General features: G+C 47.6%; 1 protein-coding gene across 1 annotated transcript in view; it reads right to left on the bottom strand.

Annotated features, from left to right (window-relative positions):
• The window catches only part of PDZRN3 (PDZ domain containing ring finger 3), a 238229-nt gene that overhangs the window by 53912 nt on the left and 167081 nt on the right, over positions 1–17236 (bottom strand). The gene's annotated exons all lie outside the window — the stretch shown is intronic.

Below are 17236 nucleotides of genomic sequence, written 5' to 3'. Positions count from 1 at the left end.
GCCTCATGTCCATCCACACAGCAGGCCGTCGGCTTGCACTGCCCAAACTCTGCAGCCTTAGGTGTGGCCCTCAAGTCTCCCCACCTCTTCTGCCGCCTTCTTTCTGGCAAGCTTCACACTGCGTGGTCCTTCTGTGTTTCCAACACTCCCTTCCTCCCTGGAGGGGGCCCTGGAGAAGACCAGGACAAATGCAGCTTTGGAGGCCCACCCTTGCCTCCCTACCCCAGGTACTCAATCAGTCTCTCATAAATAAATTCGGTATCTGATATTCACTGAGTGTTCACTCACTGTGAGGCAGTTTCCTGAGTTCTGAGAACACAATGGTGACCCAAATGGACACAGAGTGCAACGCTCATAAGGAGATTAAGAACATAAACCTGCGAAAAGCACTTTTTGTGCCGGCTCTGGTCTGGATGTTTGTGTCCCCTCCCCAATTAATACACTGACATCACATAATGTCCAGTGTGATGGGTATTAAGAGGTCGGGCCCTTGGGAAGTGTTGAGGTGATGAGGGTGGAGCCCTCTTTTCTTAGAAAAGAGACCCCACAAAGCTTCTAGTCCTTTCTGCAGTGTGATAATACAGCCCAATCTGTGACTTGGAAGCCAGCCCTCCCCCAAGCACGCTGGCACCCTAACCAGGGATCTTCAGCCCTCAAGCCTGTGAACAACACGTTTCGGCAGTTTCCCAGCCACAGAGCTGATGCCACTTTGTTGAACAACCCAAAGAAACCAAGACACTACCTTGTGCAGGACAAAAGCTGCTCCTACAGGCCTTCCCTCCATGGCATGCCAGAGATTCAACTCATAATCTGTTGAGCAAGCGGGTTAGTAACTTCTAGTGAACCGTCTCCTTTGTCAGGGTGACACTCCCAAGGTCTGTCTGAATCGCACGTAGTGAGTTCTCGAACTAATCCCTGAACAAGGAGGAAGAACTCCTGGAAAGCCAGGTGTGGATGAGAAAAGCAGCTGCAGGGATGTCAAAACACACGAGCAACACAGCGAGGGGTGGGGGTGGGGGGTTGGAGAAACGTTTCCCAGCAGCCTTGGGTGCAGGTTTGGTTCTGAAAAGCTACATAAGTTCAGAATATCTGCTGAGGACTTCCACTCTTATTTCTACACACGAAAGGATGTTTCTCCTTTTGAGGTGCTGCTGTCCTGCGGGCACATCCTCTGGGCTCCAGGTGCCCAGTGAGCACCCTGGCTGCCTGAGCCCCACAGCCCACTGCTTCCACTGCAAGCAATCAGGAGCGGAGGCACCACTGAGCCCTGAGGTGGGCAGCGACAGCGGGTCAGCTGCCCTTCAAATGCTACATAGTCAGCTGAGCCCCAAGAGCTACCTCACGAACCATAAAACCACTGGGCAAGGATGCGGCCAGAGCCACGGGGATCTGTCATGGCGTGGCTGGAATACAAACATTTTGGGTGAAGGCAGCCAGTGGGGAAGAGCTCCAAGGGCCCTCAACTTCCAACAGAAAATTCAAGTTTTCTGATGGGCTTGCAGCCCTGGGGTGCGCCTGTAGATGCATTTCTTCCTCAAAGGCCCCAAAGCACATTGTGTTTGGGGTGGTGCCAGTGTGTCTTATTGCTGGGAGTGTGTGCCTCAGTTTCCCCAACTATAATTGAGGTTCCTGCAGGGTGGACTCCTGACTAAGTCATCTCTAGGACCCCTGGAATGCCTAGAATAACATCCGAATCTTCTCTACGTGCATGTGAGTTCCTCCCAGAGAAGAGGGAGCACACCCACTGGCCCTGGCTCCGAGAGCCACGTGGGGAAGGAAGACTAATGGTCAACTCAGTCCAATCCAGAAGAACAACTCACGGGCTGTAGGAAGGAAACTCACAGTCTCCTGGGATCTTGGTTTCCCCACCTTCCAGTGTGGCACCCAGCCCCTCAAACCGGGACTCTGGAGAGAGGACTCACTAAAGAGAAGGCCTTTGAAGATTCTCAGAACACAGCCCATGGGTGTGCAACCAGACGAAAGGCAAGTGACACACCAGGGGCCCCAAAGCCCTTCAAGCATCTTCTAGTGCAGAGAATGGCCAACTTTTACCACAAAGGGCCAGACAGTAAATAGTTTACATTTTGTCGGCCAAGAGGCCAAACTGAGAATAGTATGTAGAAACTTAGAGAACCATTTTATTATTTCATTAATTTTTTCAAGATTTATTTATTTTAGTGAGGGGGGCATAGAGGGGAGACTCTTTCAAGCAGACTCCCCGCGGAGAGTGGAGCCCCAATGCGGGGCTCAATCTCATGACCTGTGCGATCACGACCTAAGCTGAAACCAGGAGTCAGATGCTTAACCGACTGCACCACCCGGGCGCCTCTAGAACCATTTTAAAATGTAGAAAACATTCTTCCAGTGCAGGCTGTATATAAACGGGCTGTGGGCTGGATTTGGCCTGGGAACCAAAATTTGCCAACCAGACGCTGACCAAGTGAACAAAGAATTCTTTGATACAGACAGCACGAGGAGGCAGTGCTCGCTCTTCTCCCCAAGTTACGCAGGAGGAAATGGGCGGGTGGGCAGGCAGAGCCACTGACCCAAGAGCCCATGGCCAGTTAACTGCAGAGATGGAGATGAGATCCAGATTCAGACTGTATAACCCCAAACCCACGAGCTGCTGTGTGTCCAGTTCCCTTCCACCACCTTACAGGTTCATCAGGAACACCGTATGCAGAGAGGCTCTGAATGCCAGGTCCTTGTTGGGAAGTGGCAGGCACTGCTACGGAAAAAAAATCTATAAGCCGCACAATGTACCCATGATGATCCTGTTCGACTCACGAAATCTGTAACTCACTGGCCTGCCCAAGAGGACAAGGCATGCTTGCTGCAGCTGTGATGTGTTCCCATCTCACGCTGGATAGCTTTTTCCTTTTTGATATTTACAACCACCCAGCAGCCCCATCCCAGGTTTCCTGCCTGAGTCCAGGGGATGTGAAATGTGTCCTGTCCTCCCCAAGGCACTGTGCCCGCTTACATATGACAGCGCCCTCAAAGGCTATAGTCTGAATGGCATGAGGGGAGGACAGATTCTGTAGCTCTGTGACCCTGGCCAGGCTTCCAGAAGTGCTGGGGGTTATCTCAGGCCGGCCGCGAACCACGTGGGACTGTTCTAACCACGGGATGTGGGATTCCTGACAGCAGGAAAGAAGATTCCAGGCCTTGAGTCTAGGCAGGGAGAGACGGAAGAGAAGGAGACGTGACAAAGACAGATGAGTGAACTCAGAAGCTGAGGAGAAGGGAAGATAGCTGGAGAGGGCGTCAGGCTAGGATTTGGGGGAATTATTATGGGGGCAAGCACATCATTCAAAGTCCCGATGGCTTAAGCCGGGCTTAACTGTGTGAAGCCTGAACTCGGATGACAGAGAAAGAAAGCAACTGACAGGACCAAACAGCCAAGATGAAGGACATTCGGCAAGAGGAAAGGGGGAGAGATCTGGAGCTCAGGCTATGGGACACATGAAAAGGGCACCAACTGTGTGACAGTGGATTCAGACAAGTGACTAAAATAGCAGGGGAAAAAAATGCACATAAAGGGACAACTGAATGTGACAAAACCTTGGGCAAAGGAAGAGACAGGACTTTATCTCATGACATCAGAGGTCCCAGACTGCGTGCTGGACCCATGCAGACTCTTCAGAATTTTGGATCGGGGCTAAGTAAAAACACAATCAGGCTCACCTAAAATGTGTATTTTGTGGACATCTTTTGATCAATCCCCCAAATCTGACACATGTGTGGCAAACAGAAGCAGAGTAAAGACTGTCCCCTTGAGATGGGGCTGTGGGTTGTGGTCCCCACCTCCCTCCCAGGTGTCCTCACGGACCGGTTTACATTGGAGGACACCAGGGTGCCCAGGGGCCTATGGCGCTGGTAATATACCGAGAAAGCATGAGAGACTCAGTGGGAGACCCCCGCTGGAGCCCACAGGCTGGCCGCTCCATAGCCTGCCTCCCTCCTCCACCAACACGGGTCCCGTGAGCTCACTCAGGAGGGGGCGTGGGAACCAGGCTGCTCCCAGCTCCCCAGCTCCAGCCAGCCGCGGTGGGAGGAAAGCAGCAGCCCAAGTCCGCGCCACGGGTGGAAAGAAAAGCCTCGCTTCAGACCTACCACATGCTGATTCACACCTTCTTATTAATTGCCCACAATGAGCCAGACACTTTTGTGTAATGATAAACAAGGAACATAAAATCCCAGCCCTCACGGAAGAGCTGCCCTGTGTCTGACTTCCGGCTCTCCTGGGACTACGGCGGCTCTTGCCAAATTGACCGATGGCTTCCCACCGGGTCAGGCTCCAACAATCCTGTGGTCCTGGGCCTAGCTAGCTTCTCTGCAAAAACTTTCCACCAGGGGAGGGGGTATCTTTCCATTTTGACATATGGCCCCAACACTACTTACTTTGTATTTTCCTCTAAAGCTACTCACTTGGTTTTATTTGAGAAAAAAAACTAAAAACAAAAAACAAAAAACTTTTATGCCTCCTGGGAAACCATGATCACCTACAATGCATAAAAATTATTATCAAAAATAATCATGAATGTAAAATGAGAAAAGAGGTCCATTCCCATCCCACACAAACGACTATATGCCGCCATGTTTAACATGGTTTTGGAATGAACGTCTACGTGGCCCTGAATTTCAGCCCCAACATGACCTTTCCCATGCCTGTTTTGTCAGCCTTCCCTGCACTTTCATTGAGCCTGTTGGCTCTAAGTAGGATGCCCTCTGCACACTCGGCTTCTCCCAATTTGAACTCCAAGCTTTTAAATCCCATTTATATGAAAGCCAAGTCCGACGTCACCCCTCCAAATTCAGCTCTAGACCCTAGGTGCTCCTACTGCACCTGCTGCCATCCAGTGTGTGCTGGTTTTTGGGGGGCATGCCTTTCGGTCTTCCAAACCATTTAAACTGGCCAATTGTTAAGCTAAGTGTTGGGGACAGAATGGTGACTGACCAGCTTCTTCCTCCTTTGGGAAGAGCTACAATTTCCTAAAACAGAAAAGCCACAGTGTTTTATGACCAATAAATGACTTTGTTACAGTGATTCATCAATAAGCAAGTATTCATCGAGCATCTGAACTGTATGTACATCCTACCCACGGAGCGGACCCAGAAAAACTGTACAACCTTGTCTTTATACCCAGAGAGCAGATCACTCCCTGTGGAAGATGGGATTGAACTATAAAGGGGGCAGCAGGAAGTCTGAGTTGCAGAGAGCAGAGGCTGAAGACAATGGGGGCCACTGGTCCTGATACCCCCCCCCCCCCCAACAAAAGGGTTATCTGGGGCCATGCTTCTGGGTCTGCTGTAATTCAGACAGCCTCTGTGGAGGAGGCAGGGTCTGAGCTGGCTGTTGCAAGATAGGAGGAACTTGGACATGGGAATAACAACGCAGAGAGAACAATGCATGCGAAATAGCATGACAGAGAACTTGCTGGTTGCAGTTGGAGCTGGGTCCCTGGACCATGGCAGGATGTCTAGGAGGATGGTGGTCTCGAAGGCAAAGAAATGGTGGGACAGAAGCCATGTCTGAGGAGGTGATCTGGGACTGTTGTCTTTGTTGGCGTGAAGGTGGGAGAGTATAAAATGGCAAGAGGGTGACACAGGGTACAGGTAGGAAGTAGTAAGAAAGAGCCCAGATCTGTATTCAGAACTGGGTGTCCTGATGGGCAAATCTTTGGCAGATGCCAGGCTGAACTACTGCCGCCAAGAGTGGGTCAGAGAAATGCAGCTTCTGTGTTTCAGTCTCGGGCAGGCTCAAGGATCCAGGTCACACCCCTGCCATAGATTGTTTTTTCCCAAAGATCTGTAATTGATCCTGGACTGCTCCTGTGTGAAGGAATCTGTGATACAGGAAAAGCGCGAGCTGGATGGATGACTTGGGCACTAACAGGAAGCTAATTCACTATTTTAAAATCACTCAGAAGATGAAAAAGTAGTGACGGAGAGACGTATTTGAGGAAGAACAACAACACGGCAAAGTGGGGCTTCGTAATTCACTTACGCCACTTAGGTTGTAGGCTACCAAGTCTGACATTACTTATCAAGCTTCTATCCTGGATTTACTTTCAATATAAAACAGCACTTCAGAGAATAAGTAAGCAAACAGTATTATGACCAATGTCTTGTTTTAAGAGAAAAATGCTCTCACAAAGGGCTACACTAATTTTTCTTAACACTTCTCTGGGAAAATATAACAACGATATACTTGAGAACTGGGTAAAAACTATCTGACATTGTACTTCGTCTCTGAAACTGATCTATAGGCGTCCAAAAGCTAATGAAGTTGCCTGTAATACAAATGGGGGGGGAAGTAAAACACTAGATCACAGGCCACACTCATCCGCTTCGGATTCCGGTCTTATGGGCAGAGCCCAAGGGCAGAGAAAATTGAAGTGATTTAAAATAGTCTCTGATAGGATATATCTGATATTAGTCGGCTTACTGAAGCGAGACAGTAATATCCAGAGAGACCAAGGTGTAGAACCCGTTAATGGGCATCCAAATGTTTGGAGGCCTGGGACCTCCACATCTTTTATCGTGGGGTACCTGCCTACCGTGGGGTAGGCAGAGCTACGCTGGGTAGATCAACAAGAAGACCAGGAAATGGGTATCCTGAAACCATGATTTATTTTATGGGATGAACCCAGGAACGCTAATGGCATCTTCTTTCAGTTTCCACCTTCTGCCCCGAAGGGCCCTCCCCCATTAACCCCCTCTGAGTTCTGCCCATCTTCTTCCTGAGTCCCTCTACCAAGACCTACCTTAGGGCAAGTCATTTTGTTACAGGAAGAACAGCAAACACATGGTCATATAGACAGAGCGTGTCTCCTCACAGCTTTGCTTGAGCACACCACGCCACCGACCCCTTCACCGGCCATGCACGCGGACTTATTAACTGTACCGTGGACGCCAAGGACCGCTAGTTCTCTGCCACTTGGCGGCTCACAGACCAGTCAAGTTATCAAGGGGAAAAGTGCCTGATGAACTGCATGGTCAAATATACGCACTGTCTTGTAAGGACCTTTAATCCGTTAGTATCTTTTTCTTTTTTTGGTAAAGATTTTATTTATTTATTTGACAGAGAGAGATCACAAGTAGGCAGAGAGGCAGGCAGAGAAAGAGGGGGAAGCAGGCTCCTTCTGAACAGAAAGCCCGATGCAGGGCTGGATTCCAGGACGCTGAGATCATGGTCTGAGCCGAAGGCAGAGGCTTAACCCACTGAGCCACCCAGGTACCTCAATCTGTTAGTATCTTAACTGGGAAAAAATCCCCTTAGAATGACGGGACACAATCTAAGAACTGACAAAACAGAGTGACTTGATACGGACCAAGTACTCGCTGCCCGATCCCTTCGGGTTCTCTGCAGCCGCACCCCTACAGGGACAGCAGGCACAGGCACTAACATACATGCCATCCAGCCTACTCCTGGTGACCGGGAAGCTCCCTGCCTGGAGGAAGAAACACTGACCAGGGTGCACGGAACAATGGACAATGAGGCACCATTTCTTCTTTTAAGTACCGAATCGTATGGCAGCAAGCCAGTCTGTCTTATCTGCTCGCTGTCTTCACTGGCGTCCTCCGTGTCTCCCACGGGCATGAGGCCGGTGGAGCAGACCCCCAGTTCCTGCCTCTCCCCTCTCCTTTATTCCCACCTTCACCCCCAGCTTTCTCGTGCCCTTCTGAACCCAGGACAGGAGGGCTCCTCATTGGTTCAGACTGACACAGGCTAAGCCATCACTGCTTCTAGGAACCTCATGAAAACATATGTGTCTATGCAATCCATGCATCTGTCTCCCTGTTCATTCCCTGGCCCCAAGTTATCCGTGTCGGTGGAGAAACAAACTCCGTGCACTTCCTGGCTCTATCCCACGGCCCTTGTTTGGCTCCTCCAGTGTCTACAGGGAACGGGGGCCTCTCTCCCTCTGAACTCAGGTTTTCTAGACTCACAGAGACGGTCTTGCTACAATCCTTCCCACTGTGCTCTCCAGCTCAGCCCCAGCTGTCTGGCCTTCCTCTGGAAACCACCAGGCCTACAGAGGTTTCCTCATCCTGAAGACTCTCAAATCTGTGGGGCCCCAACCTCCTCCTCCGCCTGCTGTTCACTGCCACAGTTCTTGACAGAGGTGTCTACGAGGAGGTACCCCCTCTTCTTTCTTACCTCGACACTATGCGATTTGGTTTGCCTTTATGATCTGTCCCTCCTACAGACAAACACATCTCACCTACGGTCACAAGGACCCCTCGAATGTCACAACCAAGAGCCTTCTGTAAGTCCTTGATTCAACCTATCTAAGCAGGAGGACACCGAGGCCCATGGTCCAAGCTTTACCTCTACCAACTTGGGAGAAAAAGGAATTGCAGCCCAGAAACACAGGGGCGGCCTTGTGGCCATGACCACCCAGCCGCTTACAGGCAGAGCTGGGATATGAGCCCAGCTTCTGACCACTATGCTGATGCTCCCCCCACCCCCGCCCCGAGGAAATTTGCCACCACTGGCCCTGCTTTCCCTTTCCACTCTGACCCTGGTAATCATCTGGTCCTTCTGAACTCCTCCTGACAGCACACATTCCTGCTGCCTGTGGATCCCTCCAAGGTCTCATGCAAGTGTTTCTTCTTCCTCCTGGCTTCTAAATGAATGTGGACGCATCCCAAAGTCCCAGCCTTTCCAGGAGTCAGTAAAATCTGAGCAGATCTAAATTCTCTGCTCCCCACCTCTCTTCCATGTGTACTCCTGTCAATGGAGGTGTGGCATCTCAGAAATGCCCTCTGACATCTAAAAATATCCTTTCTTTTCATCACCTGTAAATAAGCACCCACTGCGCGAGGTTTTGCAGAGTGGGGAGAAGAGTCAGGGACTGGGGCTCAGACTGCCGAATTTGGAATGCTGCTCCGCCCCCAGGACGTGGCTTGTTTCTGCCCGAGTGTCCGTGTCCTCACCCAAGCACACAGCTGTTGCGAAGACCACTGAGAAAGCTTTTCTGAATTACTCCGTACCGGGGCTGGCTCACAGCACTCCCAGGAAATGGAAGATTTCAGTTTGTTCTTATTTAAAGTCTCATCACTAATGTCTGTCAGGGAGGACACTAAACCTCTCTTGCTTCTCCTGAGTGGCTCAGTGTCCTTAAGGCTCAAAGACACACAGACTGAACGGCACCGCTGACTTCAGGTGTGCTCTGATAGCTGCAGGAGGAGTGGTGTGGGGAGAACAGGGGAAAGAGTTAACTCCATGAGGAGCGTCAGAAAAAGCTTCACCGTGAAGAACTAGACATGGGTCTGGACCTCGTTCTCCCTCCTGGGAATGAGGCTCCTCTAGGAACCACATGCCAACTTTGCCTTCTGAAAAGAGCAGTATCATGTCAAGAAAAATGCCAAAACATTTAGAACAGAATCACTCAGACGTTAGGGTGCACTAGAAATCCCCCATTACTGGGTAGGCGAGGTGGTGGGTTGGTTAAACGCAGATTCCTAAGCCCCGCCCACAGGGGCGACGGTTCAGCGGTTCAGCAGACCTGGGCACCCACCCATTTTCCACGCAGGAGGTCCCCGAGCGCTAGCAGGAGTACGCCGACTGTGATGTGACATCAAAGTCCCAATGGGCATCTTCCTCTTTCAAGCTAATCACCTCCACCACCACTACCAGCTTCCAGTACCTATTAAGCAGGTTCAATTTCTCTCGACGATGCCGTGTGCGGCATGGCTGGGGTCATGAGGCTGATGATGTTCCTGGGCTTTTGAACCTCTGCTTGTGTGTTTGAGTTTTACTGAAGCCTGGTCTTTAAGAGAGAGTGAGAGAGAGCAGGAAGAAATCACAGATAATTAAAGCTTAAAATATTCTTATTTCACGGTGGGGATAACAAGTGAAACTACAAGTAATGATGTAATCCAACTTGTCAAAAAGGAAAATGAAAAGAGGAGACAGAAGGCAGGACAGAGCCTTGGGACCTGGCGTGCCATGTCATCTTCTAATTAACTAACTGATCCTTTAAACTGTCAAACTCAGAGAGGGGCTCCGTGGCCTGGCGTCTGATTAATATTCATATTTGGGCACTGGATGCTCTGATTTAGGTCCCAGTGGTTGTAGTTAAACATCAGTCTTTAAAAAAGAGAGAGAGAGAAATAAAAACCGGCTTGGCCAGCCAAAATCTCCAGGTTTTACATTCATAGGGAAATGAGGGGAGGCCACCGTGAAGTCCATAATCCACGGCGAGAACAAACCCTCCACGGATGCATATTGATTTCTGAATCATGATGAGGACTTGTATATTGAAAAAATAATTATTTTGCCTCTTCCCACTGGCAGCCACATTGTTAATCACACTCTGTGCCTCATTGTTAAATAAGTGAACGGCGTGTATAAAATTACATAGCATTCGGTAATATAATCAAGCTTTTAATTTTAAACAAAAATAATTGAATATGTAATTTAATCAAAGCAAGCTAGAATCGATCATTTAAACTATAGTAAGTGGCAACCTGGACTTTTATTCTTATGGCACAGGCTGTGAAAGAATCCATTATTCCCTTCCACATATTGGCTTTCCCTGGCTAAAAAAATAACCTCAGTCCGGGGTATAAGAAGCACCCGTTCTAACAAATGCTTTCCGTGGAGAAGGCAGTTGGCTCGAAAACCAAAACTGGCTCCCTCATGGTGAGTCCGGTTCACACTTCCAACCAGCAACAGCCGGGCAGGACAACCCGCGGGTTGCTCTTCCAGAAGGTGGTAACATGAGGAAGCTTGGCACTGGACCCATGAGGCCTCTTCCTTCACTCTCCATTCACATTTAAAAAATTTAAAAATCTTCCAAGGAAGGAAACAATGCAACCCAGTTCCACTGTGAGCTCCAACGGCCATGGCTTTCAGAAACGACTTCCCAAATTCTAACCTGAGCCTGGCCTCTCACGCTGTGGAGACCCATCCCACAGTCCTCCGAGCTGGACTGAGATGCCCCCTATCCCATAAATGTTCTCCCCTGCAATTCCCCTTTACCCTAGAGAACTCAGAGGACATCCTCAAGCTCTTGTTTAACTTACTACTCAGCTATTTCAAGTTAGCTTTAAAAATGGGGGACACTGCAGGCTCAGACTGGGATCATATTTCACACGCTTTCTGAAAACAAGTGGTGTGGAACAGCTAGACTCAGGCTGATGAATTCAACCACCAGATACTGAGGCCCTACCATGTAATCAGACACATTAATAAGTCGCAGTTCATTTCCGTTTGGTGGGGAGAGAGGCCATACCACTCATACGATCAATACATTTTTAATAAAGGAACAGCCCACTTCTAATAAATAAATAGATACATTACAAATGGCTTGTAGTGCTTTCTAGATTGAGAAGAAATTCATGGCCATTTTCTTTCAGGGAACAGGTTTACATTCCAGAAGGCATTCACATACTTCTACTAAGGAGACCAGAAGAAGGAGGAAAACCACCCAGCAGCATGAAGAGGATGTGCCCTGAGTCACAACCATCTGTGAAACATCACAACTAAAATCTCCCGGGGAAAGATTGGCTGATGCCATCCATCAGGAACCTTGGTTCATCGAACCCCCAAGTCGATGGTCAACAACGTCCTTCCCCCTGATAATTATTTCTAGGATGACTTGAAACCTTTCTCATGCTCTTAAAAACAAAACAAAACAACAAAACACACACACAGAAAAACCAAGAAGCTGACACAATGCCAAATCCACAAACGCCCACCTCCACTTAGAGTCTTGGCCATCGGGGACATCTACCGTCACTGCCAGGCCTGACTGAGAGCTCCACATAGGGAGGAATCCAATACCGAGGTGGGGAACGTCTTGACGTCTCACTTTAGAAGTCAACACACAACTTCCATGCGCTGCCTGCCACACGACGTCCTGTGCTGTGTTCCCTGGAGCTGCAAATCCTTTTTTGGGTGGGGAGCAGACTCCGGGGACACCGAAACTGGCTCTAGTCCACAGGCAATAAGGTAATTAATGGTGTCTTTCAGGGCAAGCGCAGTAAAAAAATAATTGCTCTCAAATTTTTACTGCTAATGAATGATTGGTACAGTCAATATTTGTGTTGTTGGGAGTAGATGTGTGTGAATGCGTGTGTGTGTGTGTGTGTGTGAATGTGTGTGTGTGTGAAAGAGAGAGAGAGAGGAGGAGTAAGAGTCTTTTGGATGCAAATGCCCAAACCAGTCTATCAGCTTGGCTAACAACTTTGAACCTCCAGACCACAAATGTTGAATATGTTGACTTTAAATGTCTATGGGGAACACATGCCATGGATCAAAGAACACAGTGATTAATCCAACAGAGACTAAAATCTGTCACTTTGGTCATGGTGCAAAGACGTGCCAAACAAGATCACGAAGGAGAGTAAACACATGGGGGAGAAATACCAAAGTTAAATTGGTTTCAAAGAGGGGCTGAGCTGCCAACTACCTGCCTAAAGGCGACTGGGTTAGGTGAGCACACTTCCTTCGCCAGCACATGGGCCCACTTGCGTGAAAACAGCACCTCCCCTTGCTGAAGACAACTACCAGCCTGCTGACGCCAGGTAACTCTCACTCTCGCCTTCGTCATTTACTACCACATTAGGTCATCGGCTTTCCCTCTGCTCAATCCCACAGACGCTCCGGCTTCTCATCACACACGCATGGGCCTGCGGACAGATTTAAAGAGAATTCTGCTCGTGTGGTTTAGTGGGAAGTTGGTTCTCGTAAGTAACAGAAAGGCCCTGCTCGTATGAACAGTGAACACAGGGAGAAAACCGTGAGAGCCAAACACAATCAGGTCTTGGCTATAGCGAATGGAAGACACATGCTGCCACGTTTTTTGGATTTTTTTTTTTTTTATTTAAATGGGCCAGTTTGCCCAATGGTTAGAACACAGCTGAGGCTGCAGCAGCAAGCCTGATTCCCATGTGAGGAGGACAAATGGCCTCATGGCTGCAGAATGAATTCTTCATCACCACATCACCCCACAAATATGCTCACCTGGGGTCGGGGCGGGACCCCTGACGAACACAAAGGCTGAGTCAATATGGTGTGTCTGGGATGGGGTCTCAGGCAGAGGTGCGGTGGGGGGAGGGAGGGGAGATGTGAGGAGTTAGACTGGGCCACAGACACATTTCTTTTCTCTGCCTCTGATGGGGTGACGGTCATTTGTTTATCTTCTGCCAAGAAGCCACAAACTATCGGCACACAAAGTCCCGCAGACTGATGGGGGAAGATACACTTGGATGTTCCTGTTAAATCTGCTTCTGCCTTACTGCCCAGAAGAGCGGGCTCCCAGCCAGAACCCCGTGCTCCTCCAGGGAGCCGAACAGGAGGCCGAGTGGCTGTGGCTGGGCTGGGCTTCCCGCACAGTCCCACTGCCGCCCCCGCACTGCTGTGACTCATGCCATTACTCCTGGGAGTGCCAAGGCGCACCCGTGTCCACTCGGCTCTCTTTCTGGCCACCATATTTCACTTGGTTTCAAGTTCTGAGTGACTTCAGGGCTGCTCCCCCCACGCCCCCTGCTCCCCCCGGGCAAACCAAGCCAACGCTTCAACTAAGAGGGTACGGTTGAATAATTTTATAAGTTATTCATGAAGTAACAACTGCTGTCGACAACACAAGCTTTCCAAAGGAAATTCTTTTCAACCAGCCACATAGCTGGTGGGTTGTTTTCTCCCCCCAGTCCTCTGCAGTTGTCCTTAACTTGTTCTTCTGTATAATTTATTGGGCAGCTGTCAAACACGCATGTTCTCTTGTCTCCTATCTGACATATGCACGGTGAGAAATGACACCGGAAATGGGCGACGAGCACACGGACACTCTCGAGACTGAATAAATGAAAGCCAAGGAGTACAGTGATGAGAGAAAACAGTTGGGACAAAGTATGCTACGTCCCCTGCCAGCAGGCAGGCCTGTGAATGGACTCACTGTGAATTCTTGAGCGGCCGGCAGAAATGGGACTGACTTCATAGAAACACTCATTTTAATATACATAAAGTTGTTTCCTTCTTGCCTCAACTATACACACACACATACATACTTACACACATACATGCATGTATATATATATGTAAATTTATGTATCATTTTATATGATCTACAATGATTTTACAAAGTCAACAACGTTGATGCTGTAATCGAATACACAGTTTGAGAAACTCCTGAATTTCCCCGAAGAGAACGCCTAATCCCTGCAACGGGCCAAATAACGCAACTCTGCAAACCTCACATGCACAGACAATTGATCTCCACGCTAACCCACGGAGCACTGTTGCTAAGCGAACACAGTCCTTCCTTTTGATCTCTTTCCATCTCCTGCATTGTGTTCAGTGCCTCTTATCCTTGTCCAACATCAACAGGTCATTTGCAGAGTGGTCAGTGCTGGCCAACAAAAATAACCATTATAAAACCTCTAGCATGTTTAAAATCAACAACCCAAGTGGCCTACACTGTTTAAAGAATAAATTTCAAATATTTTGATGGCAGAGGGTAGCCAGGGACTGTGAAAAGTACAGGTACAAATTATAGTTAAGTAATCAGATCATAGCAAGCTCTTCTAGCACAACTCTCTCTATTTTTAAACCAGCTTGAAAACAAATAGAGATACAGCGCCCCTTGGGCAGGATGGTAAGCCCGGCTTTGTGTCACAGGCAGGTATGTTTCAGACGAGGTTCACACACATGGCTGAAGTTACCCGTATGGACACAGATGCAAGGGTTCACAGCCAAATCTTCAAGAGCTGGAGAGTCCGAGAGCCCAGACAATCTCTGAGCAGGCAGAGGTAGTGACTCGCTCAGTCTCCTGCTGCTTCCCTCTCTTACCCCCAAAGCCCATTAATAATGACCCCCTCCCTACGCTCACCTGAGCAGGGCACTGCATTGCGACATCAACGAGCCTCCAAACAAACTCCCCCTTGAAAGAACAGAAGTGGGCTGATGTGAGTAGTCGGAGAGCTGCTGATGTCTCCCTTTGAGGATGACATGGATCCTCACTCTGGATTTGCCTCTTCTGCTTGCACTGCTCAGGTGGTTACTGGAATTAATCTGCATTATCTGAAAACACAGTCATTAAGCTGGGTGGAGTAGTATCTATAAATGCTAAGGACCTAGTGGGCCAAGAATAATATTGACCATGACCATGAGGAAGATCTACCTTTACTGCCATGGAGAGACGGCTAGAACACGGTGCTAATTGAGAAACAGGACGTTCTAGAACAAGCATGCAAAGTGCTGCATTATTTTACACAGAACTACATAGGTGGATGAAACAATGCGTGAATAAATGAACACATTACGTCCAGAGAATATTTATTCAAATCTCTTCTCTGTGTACTGGGTTAGCAGCTGATCTGAAGTCTCTGCATTATTATTATTATTATTATTAAATATTGATGTTTCGGTCTGATTGGCTTATCAACCCTAGGAAATTTGTCTTGAATTTCTACACTCTACACTTGGGGCACCAGCTGATTCCACCTAGAGGTCCATCCAATGTTGCAACTCCTATTTCAAGATGTTTGTCTAGAAGTGCACATACATTTCTGGCAAATTGAACCCTCACCATTTCAGAGTTCCCGTCCCCAAATTTATTTTCGTAATAAACTGAAGTTCTTACGATTGGGAAAAGCAGCTGTTTTCATGTTGAAGAAACAATTGCCACGAGGAATGACCAAAGACTATTCTTAGATCATAACTACTGATAATTTTAAGCATTACTCTGCACCAGACATTACTTAATTTAATCCGTATGATAACTCCATGAGGTAAAACACTTGCCTAGGATTGTCTTTCCAGTTTGTAGACAAGAAAGGTGAGGATGAAAAGGTGAGGGAACCTACTCGGAATCACACAGGAACTGCTGGAACCAGAGTAAGTGAAACCTCAGTTGATCCAAATCTAGATCCTGAGTTCTTAATGCCCCCAGGTGCCATGTTAACATTAAGAAACAGCAACACTACTATCTCCACACATGTAAAGAAAGACATTGCAGACCCAGGAAACCAAGACACTGGCCTCTCCGTGCCATAGAAATCTACTTTCTTACCCCCAGAACAGCTCTCACTAGCAAGACATATATCATTTCTGAGCTTCTATTTTTCTCACCTGTAAAACGTATTATAATAAATCTTGTTCCAATAATGAAGATGCCTTATTTATTTCCAAAGCCCGCTGAGAAGGTGGGATGTAATATCCCACTTTTACCAATGATGGGTCACTTTTCTCCAGCACTGAGCAACCAAAGCATAAAATTGCATTTACGTTTTTCAGACACAAATTCATACAAATCAAAATGTATGTTTTCTTTACTTTCTTCATGAGGCCAACTGTCTTCCTCTGACCCCCTGCTAATTTTCCTGATGATGTTTGAACAGAACATGCTGATTTGGGTAATTCCATGTCCAGGCACAAAAGTAACTGATGACATCAGCACAGTTATGGGAATTAGACTTATTAGTTAATTACAGAACCAGCAGAGGGAGCACAAACCCTGCATAAATAATAACCATTTCTTTTAAGCTTCTTAAAAAAACAGTAGCAGTAGTCGTAGGGAGAAATACATTTAAAACTAAATTACCAGTAGTCAGAAGATGGTCTCTGGTTCCTTGGAATGGTGTTAAGGTAGAAATCCAATATATGGTCCATACAATTTAGATTCAGATATATGTTGCCTTCTTGGGTATCTAAGAGGGAGAAAGAGTGTGTGTGTGTGTGTGTGTGTGTGAACATATGTACGCTTGTGTGCCTCTTGCTATCATGGTGATACCCTCTCCACTGGTGAATTAATTAAAATGAGATGATAAAACTTGCCTAGAGTTGACAAATATTTACTTGTTCAACCCTGATATCAGAGCAGCTTTCATTTTAGCTCTTCTCATCCTGATAAAGTACTGAATGAATAAACCAATTTTATCCTTTTAAGATGCAATTAAGGCTTACATTTAAAGTCCTTCATGGGAGAAGAAAGATAAAAAGTAAGAAAAAGTAAGAAAGATAAAAAGATAAAAAGGCTTACATTTAGAGTAGAAGAAAGATTTGACACAAAATAGCATAATGTCTACTGGTAAAAAAAAAATCATATATTTAAGGAACTATCAGCCTTAAGTACTGCTAAGATTTTTAAATAAATGGCCATACTTTTGAGTTTGAAACAGATGTTGTTGACCTTTTTTCCTGCAACAATAAATTACTGATAGACAGTCAAGAGACTAGGTCCCCAACCAAAATAACACTTCCACATAGACATGGAAGAAA

The sequence above is a fragment of the Mustela nivalis genome (genome assembly GCF_964662115.1).
Source record: "Mustela nivalis genome assembly, chromosome: 1".
NCBI lineage: Eukaryota > Metazoa > Chordata > Mammalia > Carnivora > Mustelidae > Mustela > Mustela nivalis.
This window is presented reverse-complemented; position numbering and strand designations above follow the sequence as displayed.